The sequence below is a fragment of the Marmota marmota genome, unplaced genomic scaffold, assembly GCF_001458135.2.
Source record: "Marmota marmota marmota unplaced genomic scaffold, marMar, whole genome shotgun sequence".
In the NCBI taxonomy this organism is placed as follows: Eukaryota; Metazoa; Chordata; class Mammalia; order Rodentia; family Sciuridae; genus Marmota; species Marmota marmota.
In genome coordinates, this window is record NW_026000037.1 from 15734178 (window position 1) to 15746394 (window position 12217).

Here is a 12217-nt window from a genome sequence, read left to right on the forward strand (position 1 = left end):
CTCTTCCCTCTGGGTAAAATTCAGATCTTTGGAGACAGTGTCGATTAAAAGATCTGCTTAACAGTAAATGAAAGAAGTAGGAGCTGTGGACAAGTATCAGGATCGTCCTGATCACTAGTGAAGTGGCCACTGGCTTCTTCTGAAGAAACAGCTCTGCAGTCATAGCTATCTCCAGGGCTTTCAGTCATGACAATGACAGATTATTCATGTCAAATCTAAGTAATGCTACATGCAAATCCCAAATAACAGTACCCACATTCAGTATTTTCTCCCTGTTTTCCTCTGTTTCCTCTTCTATTACAGGTGAGATTATGAAACTACATTACTAAAATAAAGGAAAAAAAATCTGAGACAGAAGCAGAGCTAAGAGCAAGATCTTAAATGCAAAAAAGTACAGGGTTCCTCCTACTTTAAAAAACAAAGACATTTAAAAAAATCTTAAAAAGAACTTTATTCATAAATTTTGTGACTGAAATGTATTTTTTTTTAAATTATAGAAGGGGCTGGGGTTATAGCTGAGCATGTACCTCACACACATGAGGAACTGGGTTCGATCCTCAGCATCACATAAAAATAAAATAAAAATAAAGATATACAAATTATAGTTAAAAAAGAAAGCATATGGCAAATAGTTATGAGTGGAAAAAAAAACTCCATTCAAAATTTTTGGCCAAAAATTTCTATTTAGAAAGAATGTTTTTAAATGACTTTATAATCAGAGCACTGCATTATACAAAGAGTAATGTTATAAAAACATAGTACTACCACAGTTTTTAAAAAAGAAAAAAGTCATTTAGTGATCCTAGCACAAGAATCAATGTTTTTATGCATATGCATGGACTTAAGTTTCAGTTACAGCCCTATTAGTCACTCTTACTCTCTAGGGCAGCAACTTAACTAAGTTAGGTGAATAGAGACCACTGTTCACCTCACATGTGGTTCCAGAGAAAGGGCTGAGAACAAGGCGAGGTACATATCACATCTTTTCTTATCTGTTTACATCATCTGTCTGTTGGCCACCTAATATCCCTACAATATGGATCTCACTTTCCTTTTCCATTTTAATATTACAGGTTTAAAATCTCCTGTGCAAATTGCTTGAGACCACTGCTTTTTCAGGTTTTGGAGTATTTGCATACACTTCATTTGTTGAGAGCATCCCTTATCTGGAAATCTAAAATGCTCCAAATTCCAAACTGTCAGCCCTCAAAAATTTTCATATTTCAGAGCATTTGGATTTTGGATTGTTAGATAAGGGTTATTCAGTCTATATAAGTAATATTCCTACTGTTACGCATGTTTGTAGTTACCACCTTTGTATTACATACAAAGTCCCCTAATGATAACACTTAGCTTGCTTCAAATTTGCAGTATATCTTCACACAGAAGTCACCTTTCTTCTAGATAACTCTCTTTAGATAAACTGCTAAATGTGAAATTTTGCTTTCAAAAAACATGACTCTCCTACAGCCTCTGATGTATTCTATTAATTTGTTCTTGGTCAGGTTTGCACAAAGTTAAAATGTCCTGTTCTAGTTAAAATTTTTCATTCATGCTCCCCCAAATGTCCACTATTTCTTTCCAATTATTTCAGAAAAAGATTTTTCATAACATAGCAAAAATTCTTAAGGAGAAAACTGGGCATTGTCTTTGCAGACAAAATGATTGTTTCTGTAACTGCAGCCTTTGCAAAGAACACTGAAATACCTTAGTCTTGGATGGCGCTGACACTTGCGAGAAGAAGCTGATAGAGCCATTTCAAAATGTCCTGTTAATTCTGCAATGTTAGGATTTTTAAGTAATCCTGGGCAGAACAAAGCTCTTTAGCATCCTTAGGACTAGAGAAGCAACCCCTACTATTCAAACACATCTACTCAAACCCATTTACTTAAAGGAAGCTACCTATGTCAACATGCGGTTGCTAATGCTTTTCCTAGCAAAGTTGGGTATGTGCTGCACTCAACCACAGCAGTGCCTAATAGCAACCACAGCTGCCTACAGAAAGAAGCCTACACTCCTCCCCTGAGCACTGGGACCTCCCCTTTGTCACTTTTCTTTCTAGCTTCCTTTTCTTACAGCACCACTGTCACAGTGCCACAAATGTCTTTTCTCCTCCTGTCTTCTACATTCTACTTATACTTGAAGACAAGTTCAAATATAATAGTGAGTTTTCTCCAAGTCTCTGCCTTTGAACTCTTGACTGTACCTCATCTGTCTCTCTCATCGGGCACTTTATTTTCTATCTGTACTATAACTACATATGTGTGTGTATGTATGTGTGTGTGTGTGTGTGTGTGTGTGTATATATATATATATATATATATATATATATATATATATATAGAGAGAGAGAGAGAGAGAGAGAGAGAGAGAGATGGGGTCTCTAAGTTGCTGAGGGCCTCACTAAATTGCTGAGGCTGGCTGTGAACTTGTGATCCTCCTGCCTCAGCCTCCCAAGCCACTGGGATTACAGGTGTGGGCCACAGCACCCAGCGACACTGAGTCTTTCTGAGCCCTAGTTTTGTCCTTTCTGAGGAAGGGACAGTACTGCCCAGCACATAAAGTCTGGGGTGATGGGCATAGCATGCGGTCATGCTCTAAAGGTCAGAATAATTATAGCCATGGAGGGCATGGCTCAGGATTCCCATCCTGGGTTCAAATCCTTACTCTTGCACTTCCTAGGTGTGGTCACCTGCAGCCCATTAGCTACGTACTCTGGGGTTCAGTGGTCTCTTCTATAAAATTGGGCTAAAACCCTTCCTTAGCAGAAGGCCTTGCTCACAGTAAGTTCTCAATGAACGTTCATCATTATTATTCTCATTCTTTTTGTCCCCAGGCAACAATACTGGGAACTCCAGTCCAGGACTGGGAAGGTTTGGGGGAAAGAGAAAAAGTGGATATAAAAGCAGTGAGGGCGATTCACACACACAAAAATTTATGGAGCTGGTATTGTTTTCCAGGTACTTTTATAAATATGTGATTTAATCTTCATAAAAACCTATGTGGCATATGTCTTTTTATCTCCTTTTTTCACATGGTGAGAGGGGTCTCAGAGAAGGCAAGTAACTTCCCAGGGTCACACAGCTCAGTCAGGGACTCAGGAAGAACAGGCTCATGGTTTGAGGATGGGCAAGTTTGCCTTCATGCTATTCTAGAAAACCTCAGAGGAGGGGCTAAGCTCAGTGCTTTGCCTTAGGGTCACCAAGGATTGTCTGAGCCCTAGAACAATGGCCAGTGCGTTTCTTTATTGTCAAGGGGGTTCATGGGTGTTAGGCTCTGAGACTCTGGCTGAGACATGGGTCTGGTCCATTGCTTCCCTCCAGGGGGCCAATCTCAGGTCATCGTTGAGGCTCATCCCAGAGGCAGATTTGTGGTTGGCTCCTACTGCTTCCTCAGCCCAGGACTCTGGGACCTTTTCTCACCTGTCCTTTGGGCTCCTCTGCTACTTTGGGAGCGTAATTAGATTTGTCTATGCTTCTGGTTCTGTCCCCTGCAGGCTGCACAGTGACCTGCCATCTGGGTGGCAAGGAGAATATGTGTTGTGTCCTGAAATCGGGCAGAGGCAGGGAGGCCTGGCAGAAGGCCAGAGGGCACACAGGACCTCAGGGGCATAGCAAAAAGAATGGCACCAGTTCCTACTGATCCAGGACCACGGTGCTCAGGCGCCTGGGGCTGGGGATGCCAGTGGGGACAACCTCCCAGGCTAGGAGGCTGTCACTTGCCCAAGCGCAGGCATCTGAAGTGTGTCAGGCTAGAATGCCAAAGGTCAATATGACCTGAAGCCTGTGTTCTCACTACCTGGACACAGGTTCCCTGGCAAATCAAGACTTGGAGCCCAGGACACCTGCTTCTGCAACCTCTCAGGCCCCCAAGGGTCAGACACAGGCCTGGGGTTCAGGTAGCACTTCTCCATCTTGTTCTAAATGGAAGTGAATTCCCTCCCCAGACTCTCCCAGGGTCAGAAGGATAAGGCCCAACCCTTGGAGAGCATCTTATCTCTTGGGTGGACAATTGGACTGTAGCCCAGAGAGGGTGAGTGTCTGGTGTGGGGCCACAGCAAGCCCAAACTCAGGTGTCCTGACTCCCAGGTACACAAACATTCATGGGTGGGTGGGGCCTGCATACTGTCCCCTTCTTCAAGGGACAGGGAGGCCTGGGAGAAGTCCAGAGAGCACACAGGACCTCAGTCACATAGATGTGAGGACCAGGCACAGCCTTGACTTTGCAGCCCACTGATGGGGATGGTCGAGGCTCCCAAGTGTCCCCCATTGCCCCTAGGGACACCTGGGGGAAGTCTCCAGTGGGGAAAATCATGCACCACCAGTCCCCATGTATCCCGGTATCTCCATGGGAAGAAGAGTGGCAGGCAGATCAGGTCCCAGATTTCCCTCCAGCCGCCACCTGCAGGAGTCCCAGGGGTGTCTGCTGTGCAGGGGACGCTACCGCGGACGTGGCTTCTGCAAGGGCGAGAAGGGGCTCGGCGCCCGGCTTTTGGATGCATCTTGGAAGCCTCGAGAGACCCCAGGAGAGGAAAGGGCTTGCAAAGAGGGCGGCTCAGGAGAGCCAGGAATTGTCGCAGTCCTTTGTCCCTGGAACACTAGCAGGCGACCTGCCCGCCAGCCAGGGCCTCTCGTTCCCTTTAAGTAAGGCGCACGGAGCAGGCGACCTCAAAGGCCCGGCCCACCGAGGGGCCCCCCGACATGGCCCGGAACAATGCCGCCTGTTTACCTGACAGATTGTCCGCTTTCTTTTCATCTCAGAGGAAAAGAGCTCCCGCGGGGAGCCGCTAATCCCAGAGTCAACAGATGACCTCGCGGTGCTTTTCTCCCGGAGGTGGGGTGCGAGCGCTGCGCCCCGACTGTGCAAACAGACCCCGGAGGCCGCGGCGCCCGCAGGGGCGGGGCCTCGGCCTCTCGCCAGAGCCTCTTTTCTTCCTTTGTCATTTCCGATTGAATGGGGGTGGGTGGGGGGGGGGACTCAAAGGCAAGGCCGGGAAAGGTCAAGGCCAATTTGCAGGGCCAAGGGTGGGGGAGGAGAGAAGGGGCCAGACGCAGCCCCTCTAGAAGTCTGACCTTCACCCTGGGTTTCTCTGGTTCTTCTGAGGGCACTGCCCCAGGCAGAGCTGGCTTGGTGTCCTGGTCGCTCCCCTGACTAGCTACAGGACAGAGGCCAGGAGATGCACCGCTTGGCCTCAGTTTCCTCATCTGTCAATCCCGAATAAAGACAGCTTGTCTGGTAGGGCTGTTGCAAAACACTGCGCTGGGCTCTCCCCAGGAGTGGTGGTGTGGCCAGGCTGAGTCTCCAAGCAGGGATCGGATGCCCACAGAGCGGGGAGGAGAGTATTCAGGGTCAAGGGGGAGGGGTAGGCAGAGCGGGGACAAAGGCACTCAGATGGGAATGAATGGCGTGTGCCTGGGAGACAGGGAAGAAAATAGCTGCCAACAACAACGTGTTACATGCTGGGGTTGCAGTCTGTGGGAGGGGAACAAATTCCCCCACTTCCTAGCAGTGTGACCTTGGAAGAGCTGTTTGACCTCACCAACCTTCACTTGAGAAGAACCTGACACATAGTAGCTACTCAATGAACAGGGGTTCCTGAGGCTTAGGAAGGGCAGGTTCTTTATTCCCTGGAAGAAGCTGGGGGTGTCTGACAGGGTCAGAGACAGGGAGTTCCATCACGCCCTGCTTTGTCACTGCCAGATTCCCTGCTGGCTGGAGGGAGCTGCCGCACCAGCCCCCACACCAGGTGCAGCCCTGAGCACTGGGCATGGCTACATCTGCACAGATAGCTTTCTTTTTCTAATAGAATAAGAATACTGGAAATGGGTGGTTGCTGAGCTTGGTGCCAACAGGGGCTGGGCTCTTCCCAGTTTTCAGTGTATCATCCTTAGCATCTGAGCCTACATGTGGCCTATGGTGGCAAGATGGAGGCCTCAGCTCTATGGGAAGGGAAGGGATCTCCAAGGAGACCCCTGTTGGTATCTCATTGGTCTGAATTAGATGATATGGCCGTCCCTGACTGTAATGGCTTCTGGGAATGCAAATGCTTGAATGTGCTTCTCCAAAGTGTGCCAGGGCCAAGAAAGCTGGGTAGGAGCATGCGGGTGAGGGAACGGGCATGGAGTCATCCAATCAGCCATCTACCAGAGGAGACAGTACTGTTCACTAGACGGGAAGCGAGTGCCAAGGACAGAGAAATGCTTACTCAATAAGCCCTTGATTGATTGACTCTGACAGTTTGGGCCAGCAACCAGAGATGTGCAGATAAAAGCCACTCCCTTACCTTCCAGAGAGAGAGAGAAGAAGGGTGACAATAACAGTATAAGAGCTAAAATTCGAAGAGTGTTACCAAGCGCCAGGTGCTCAATGGGTACTTCCCAGACTTCATCTCATCTCATGCTCACCCAACTACAAGTGACAGGTATAATTCTAACCGCTGTGAAGGAAACCGAGGCTCAGTGAGCCCTGTGGCACACAGGCTGCCCCCCCATACTTCATAAGGGGACAGATTTAAGAGCCCAGGTGTGATCTAGGCTTATGGGCAGCTTATGGGAATAGTATGCCATCTTTTATGGGGAGAATGTGGATGCTTCCTGAAGGAGGGACACATGAACAGGGTCTGGAAACACCAAGTGGAATGGAATTTCTGATTGGCCAAGATTAGGAAAATCTGAGGTACCCTCAGGGCCTAGCCTCCTCACCTGGAATTTTTCTTCCTTTTTTTCTTTTTTTGGTACCAGGGATGGAACCCAGGGGTGCTTAACCACTGAGCCACATCCCCAGCCCCTCTTCATATTTTATTTAGAGACAGGGTCTTGCTAAGTTGTTCAGCGCCTCACCAAGTTAACTGAGGCTGGCTTTGAACTCTTGATCCTCATTCCTCAACCTCCAGAGCCACAGGTGATTACAGGCGTGCGCCACTGTGCCTGGCCAGGAATTTTTTTGTATTTAAAGGGAACCTTGAAAATAAATTCATATTTGGAAAACGAATTAGTGGCACAAATAATCAAAGAAATGCGAAATATCAAAATAAAAGTTGTCAGTTGACCACGTAGTCAAAGATGAAAAAAAAAAAAAAAGAAAGAAAGAAAGAAAAAAGAAAACCGTAACACTTGCTACTGGTGACAGTCTTGTCAAATAGCACTTGAACCCTGCTTGATGGGAGTGTACAGTGGTGCAAAACTTCAGAAAAACAACTTGGAAAGTATTCTTCAAAAAGTGTTCACGTTTCAGTTTAACCCCTAGAAATAGATCCTAAAGAAATGACAAATGCAAGCAGACAGTTATGTTTGGGTGAAGCAGATAATTTATTAAAATAGGAATTCATGGGGTTTTTCCCTTGTAGTTTCCCTTTCCACGTCCTAGATCTGTAGCCAAACACTCCCAGGCCCCTAGGGGATTTGCCCAGTTCCACCAGCAGCTACCGGAGGTAGCATCTTTTCCTGTCTTTTGTGAAAAAGGAAGGTCAAGAAAGAAAATGTGCAGACTGTCCCTAAAAGAGTGGGGAGGTTGTGAGAAGGAAAGGAGAAGGTTCCTAGCACCTGGGAAGGGGACCCAAGTCCCAAGAGGCCAAACCTGGGTCCCCTTTATAGCACTGCTCTGGGATGTGGCTTGGTCTCCCAGGTCCAGGGAAACTGGAGTCAAAGCACAAGCCATACCCCAGCATTCCAAGCCCCTGACTTGGCCTCAGACCCTGGATGCAAGGACCAGGCCATCTAGGAGGATAAGGACCTCGGGGACCTTCTTCCCCCAGCCTTGCAGGCTGTGCAAACCTGGGGCCCATCCCATGGCCCCAGGAATCAGGGACTCTGGAGAAGGACTAAAGTTGACTTTCCTGGCCAGGCTTCAAGGGGGATCTAAGGAACACTTTGAGTGTGACATGATCATATCTCCACGTTTGTGAGAGAGACAGAGAAAAAAAAGTCTCTAGGAGTAATTTAGGGTAGAGTTATTATCTTGTTTTGATTTTTCAACTAGTAGTTAAATATTTTCCATAGTAAGATACCAAAGTCCCCTGCCCCAGGTGCCCTGAACTCCAGGCACATGCCTTTATCATTGCTGCAACCTTGCCAGAGGGCCATTATCTATATTTAGTGCTTCTCTGTTCTTCGAGGTGCTCAGGTCCCCCAGGCTACTGAGGACCTTGCCTTGTTTGCTTCCATACTGTCAGAGCCTTGCACAACACAGTGTCTGGCACAGGCTCAGGGCGTGAGTGAGGGAACGGACAAATAGAGGAATGAATGAGTGAATGAACGAATGACCGATGATCAAACAGGTGTCAGGCGTCTGGGATAAAGGGCCTCGTGAGGCTTATCTCTGTGGTCCCCAGATAGACCCTCCTGACAGCCCTCAGGGCTGTGCACAGGGGCTCACGGAGTTAAACTATAAGCACACACTCGAGGAGTGTCAACAGCCCTCCTCTGGGCCGACTGGCAGGCTCGCGGGCAGCTTGCACAATCCTGTGGGCTGCTGGGCTTCTCATTTTTGGGCCATAGAGTCATCTCTGCTGTGGGGCCTCTCCCTCCTTGTCCTGGATCGTCTCTTGGCAGCACATAAAAAAAACCCAAAAAACTGCATGTCTGGTGTCCGTGGGAAGAAGTTCAGACCCCAGCCCCTCCAGGGAGCCCACCCTGACTAACTAGAGCTGCCCAAGAATCTAAGGAGTTTGGAGATAAGCATGAACTTGGACATCCACCCAGCTTAACCTCTTTGTTCTGCAGATGGAGGACCTGAGGACCTAAAGAGATGGGCACCCTAAGGCCACTGGAAAGGTTTGTGGCAAACCTTGGCATGGAGCTGACTGTCCCCGGATGGCAGCTGGTTTCAGAACCAGACAAACAGGGCTATAAATTCTGGATAGCCAACTGTCCAGTCGTGTGAACTTGGACTGGGAACTTCTTCCCAAGCCTCAGCAACCCACAGCCTGGGTGGGGCCGCCTGCAAGGTTGTGCCCATCTTGTGTGGTGCTGATTCGAAAGGGCCTAGCACCGTGCCTGGCTCAGGCTAGGGGCCTCCTGCTCCCGCCTCCTTCTGATCTCTCCAAATTTCTCCCACTCACCATCCCCCCGTGCCTGGGCATGACGTGCCCATGCTTGGCCTGGAACCATCACGGAGGAAACTCACTTTCCCCCCTGGCTGTGTGTGATGGGATCACCGCTGCCCGCCCACCTTCTCTCATGCTCTTTCTGTCTTTACACACTCCTGGCTCTGGCCAGATTTCCTCATTCATATTTTCCTTCCTCCCTCCATCCCTCCATCCAGACTTTCCCAGGCCTCTGTGTCGTGCCAAGCACCTGTTGGGCACATACTCATGATACTGTGTTTTGTGAAAAAGGAAAGTCAAGAAAGAAAATGTGCAGACTATCCCTAAAAGAGTGGGGAGGTTGTGAGAAGGAAAGGAGAAGGTTCCTAGCACCTGGGAAGGGGACCCAAGTCCCAAGAGGCCAAACCTGGGTCCCCTTTATAGCACTGCTCTGGGATGTGGCTTGGTCTCCCAGGTCCAGGGAAACTGGAGTCAAAGCACAAGCCATACCCCAGCATTCCAAGCCCCTGACTTGGCCTCAGACCCTGGATGCAAGGACCAGGCCATCTAGGAGGATAAGGACCTCGGGGACCTTCTTCCCCCAGCTTTGCAGGCTGTGCAAACCTGGGGCCCATCCTATGGCTGTCCTTGAAGGAGCTTGTCCACTCATGGAGAGAGGTCACTTGAGCAGCAATGGTGCAGGGCAAGAGTACTGGAGGGCAGCTCTCAAAATGTCCTCCAAATCCTGGGCCAGCGCTCTCCTTTTTGGAACACTGTGCTAAATTGAATGATGTGGGGTGGGAGTTGGGGTGGGGTCCAGATTCAGGCTGTTTGAGCTGAATGCCACAGTAGGGGCTGGACAAGGGTCATTTATTCCTCAGTCTGGGGGCTGGAGACCTGAGGTCAGGGGGTCAGCATGGCCTTCTTCCTAGTTTACAGATGGCTCCGTTCTTGCTGGGTGCTGATCTGGCAGAGAGCAAAGGGAGTAAAGGTGTCCCAACGGGGTCTGGTGTCCCTTCTCCTAAAGGTACCAATCCCACCGTGAGGGCTCCATCCTCATGACCTCATCCCCTTCCAAAGTCCCCACCTCCTAACACCTAACACCATCCAGTTGGGGGTTAGGATTTCAACCTATGAATGGCACGGGTGAGGGGGGAGGCATGTAATCCATAACAAACACCTGTGTCTCGATCCTACTAATCTGTGAGAGGGTAATCTGCAAGTCACCTTTCCTTGCAAAAGGACCTTTGTAGATGTGGTCTATTAAGGATCTTGTGATGGGAAGACCACCATGGAATATCTGGGTGGACACAAGGGTCCTTATAAGGAGAAGGTAGGAAGTCCCAGAGGACGGAAACACTAATTCTGTGGCTTCGAAGGTGGGGTAAAGGGAGAGGCTGTGAGCCAAGGAATGTGAGTGGCCCCTGGAACCTTCCAAAGGAACCAGTCCCACAGATGTCCTATTGTAGTCCCCGAGACTCAGTTGGGATTCTGCCCGCCAGAACTTCAAGACAACAAGTGTATGTTGTTTTAAGCCGTGAAGCATGGGTTAGTTTGTTATGATAGCAACAGGAAACAAATGCAAACACAGAGGACTACATTTCCCAGGGCCCTGGGCTAGGGGCAACCATGTGACTATCTCTGGCCAATAGAATGTGAATGCAAGTGACCGGTTCCCTATAGCTTGAGTCTTGAACCTCTGACTCCTCTCTTGGGCACAGCTACTGAGGATATTTGAGCTGGTGAAGGTGCTAAAATGTTTGGAGAGATCCCCACATGTACACACCCATGTGCACTTGCCTGCAGGTGTGACTCTGTGTGTGGGTAGGGGTTAGCACTAGCTCTCTGTGTATTGGGATGAGGGTGACCTCTTGGCCCTGAGGGGCTGGAGAGTGTGTGCAGGACAACTGGACGTGAGGAGTGTGCACGCGAGTGTGTCAGAGTGAAGAGAAAACACTTTCCAAATCATGGTGGAAGGAAAGTCCTGATTTTCAGGGGCCAGCTTGAGAGCCATCATTCATTAACCTGTGCTCTTGCCAGCGGCCACTAATTGCTATGTGACAGTGGCTCTTTCTCCAGGGGCAAGCGTGAGCCACGTCAAGGCCCCACAGGTCAGGTTGCCATGGTGTGTTTATTATCCACATCACTCACTATTTTGTTGCTTGAGATCCATTTAATTCCTATTAATTATGAGCTCTGGCGGGGGCATGCATTTCACCATTGGCAGTAAATGACTTTATTATCCGGATATAGAGGAACTGCCTGTGACATGTGACACAGCACCTGAAGCCAAAAAGCAGGCACCTGTGTGCAACCCCACCACAAGCTCTCTCACCATCGAGCGGACATGGCACAGTGAGAGTGCACGTTCACGGGAAGATGCGCTCCCTTGCACACCGACAGCAGCTCATGAAGTTAACTTTTTGCTTTTGTGGTTTACTGCTGGGGAGCTGGGGGGCTGAGGTGCCCCTGATTGGCATGGGACCCTAGATCTGAGATGGAAACTGTTCTACTGAGAGCCCAGTACTGGCCAGGTGCACAGTCGAGAGCCTTCAAGGCCCTTACCTCAGCGGATTCCAGGACCCCTGCGAGGGACAGCTGCAATCCTCATTTGACACAGGAGGAAACTGAGGTTTGCCGAGCTGGGGGACCTGCCTAGGGCTTATAGTGGGGCTGTTGTTAAAATCCAGCCAGCTCTGGTTCTCCATGCCCTGTCGGACCTTCTGGCACCTTCTTTAAGCACTGCGACTCAGTTTTCCCTGTTGGTGGGCCAGCCTGTCCCTACTCTACCTGCCAACCCCACAGGGCCCTTTAAGATCAGGTGAAAGATGTGCTGGTAATACAGAGAGATTGCAGGAAGCTTCCTGCTGGGATTACCTGCGTGGTTTTTTGCTGTTATTTAGGAGCTTTATGACTAAGATTTCCTCCTCCTCCTCCTCCTCGACATCTTTTTTTTTTTTTTTTTGTGATAAGTTTTTGTATCTGTCTCCGATGGTCATGAGAGTCTCCTCTCCTCCTTGGCCCCTCCTTGGTGCAGGGTCAGGAGGACTGACATTGGAGCCGGGGGAGTGAGTGGTCAGGGGCTTGGCGGAACCGCTCTCCTCTTGCCCACAAGCACACACACAGCCTTTGCAAAAACAATCCCCTATTTGGCCAGGGACAGTGTTTGCCCTGGGACAGGGCCTTGCAACCCAG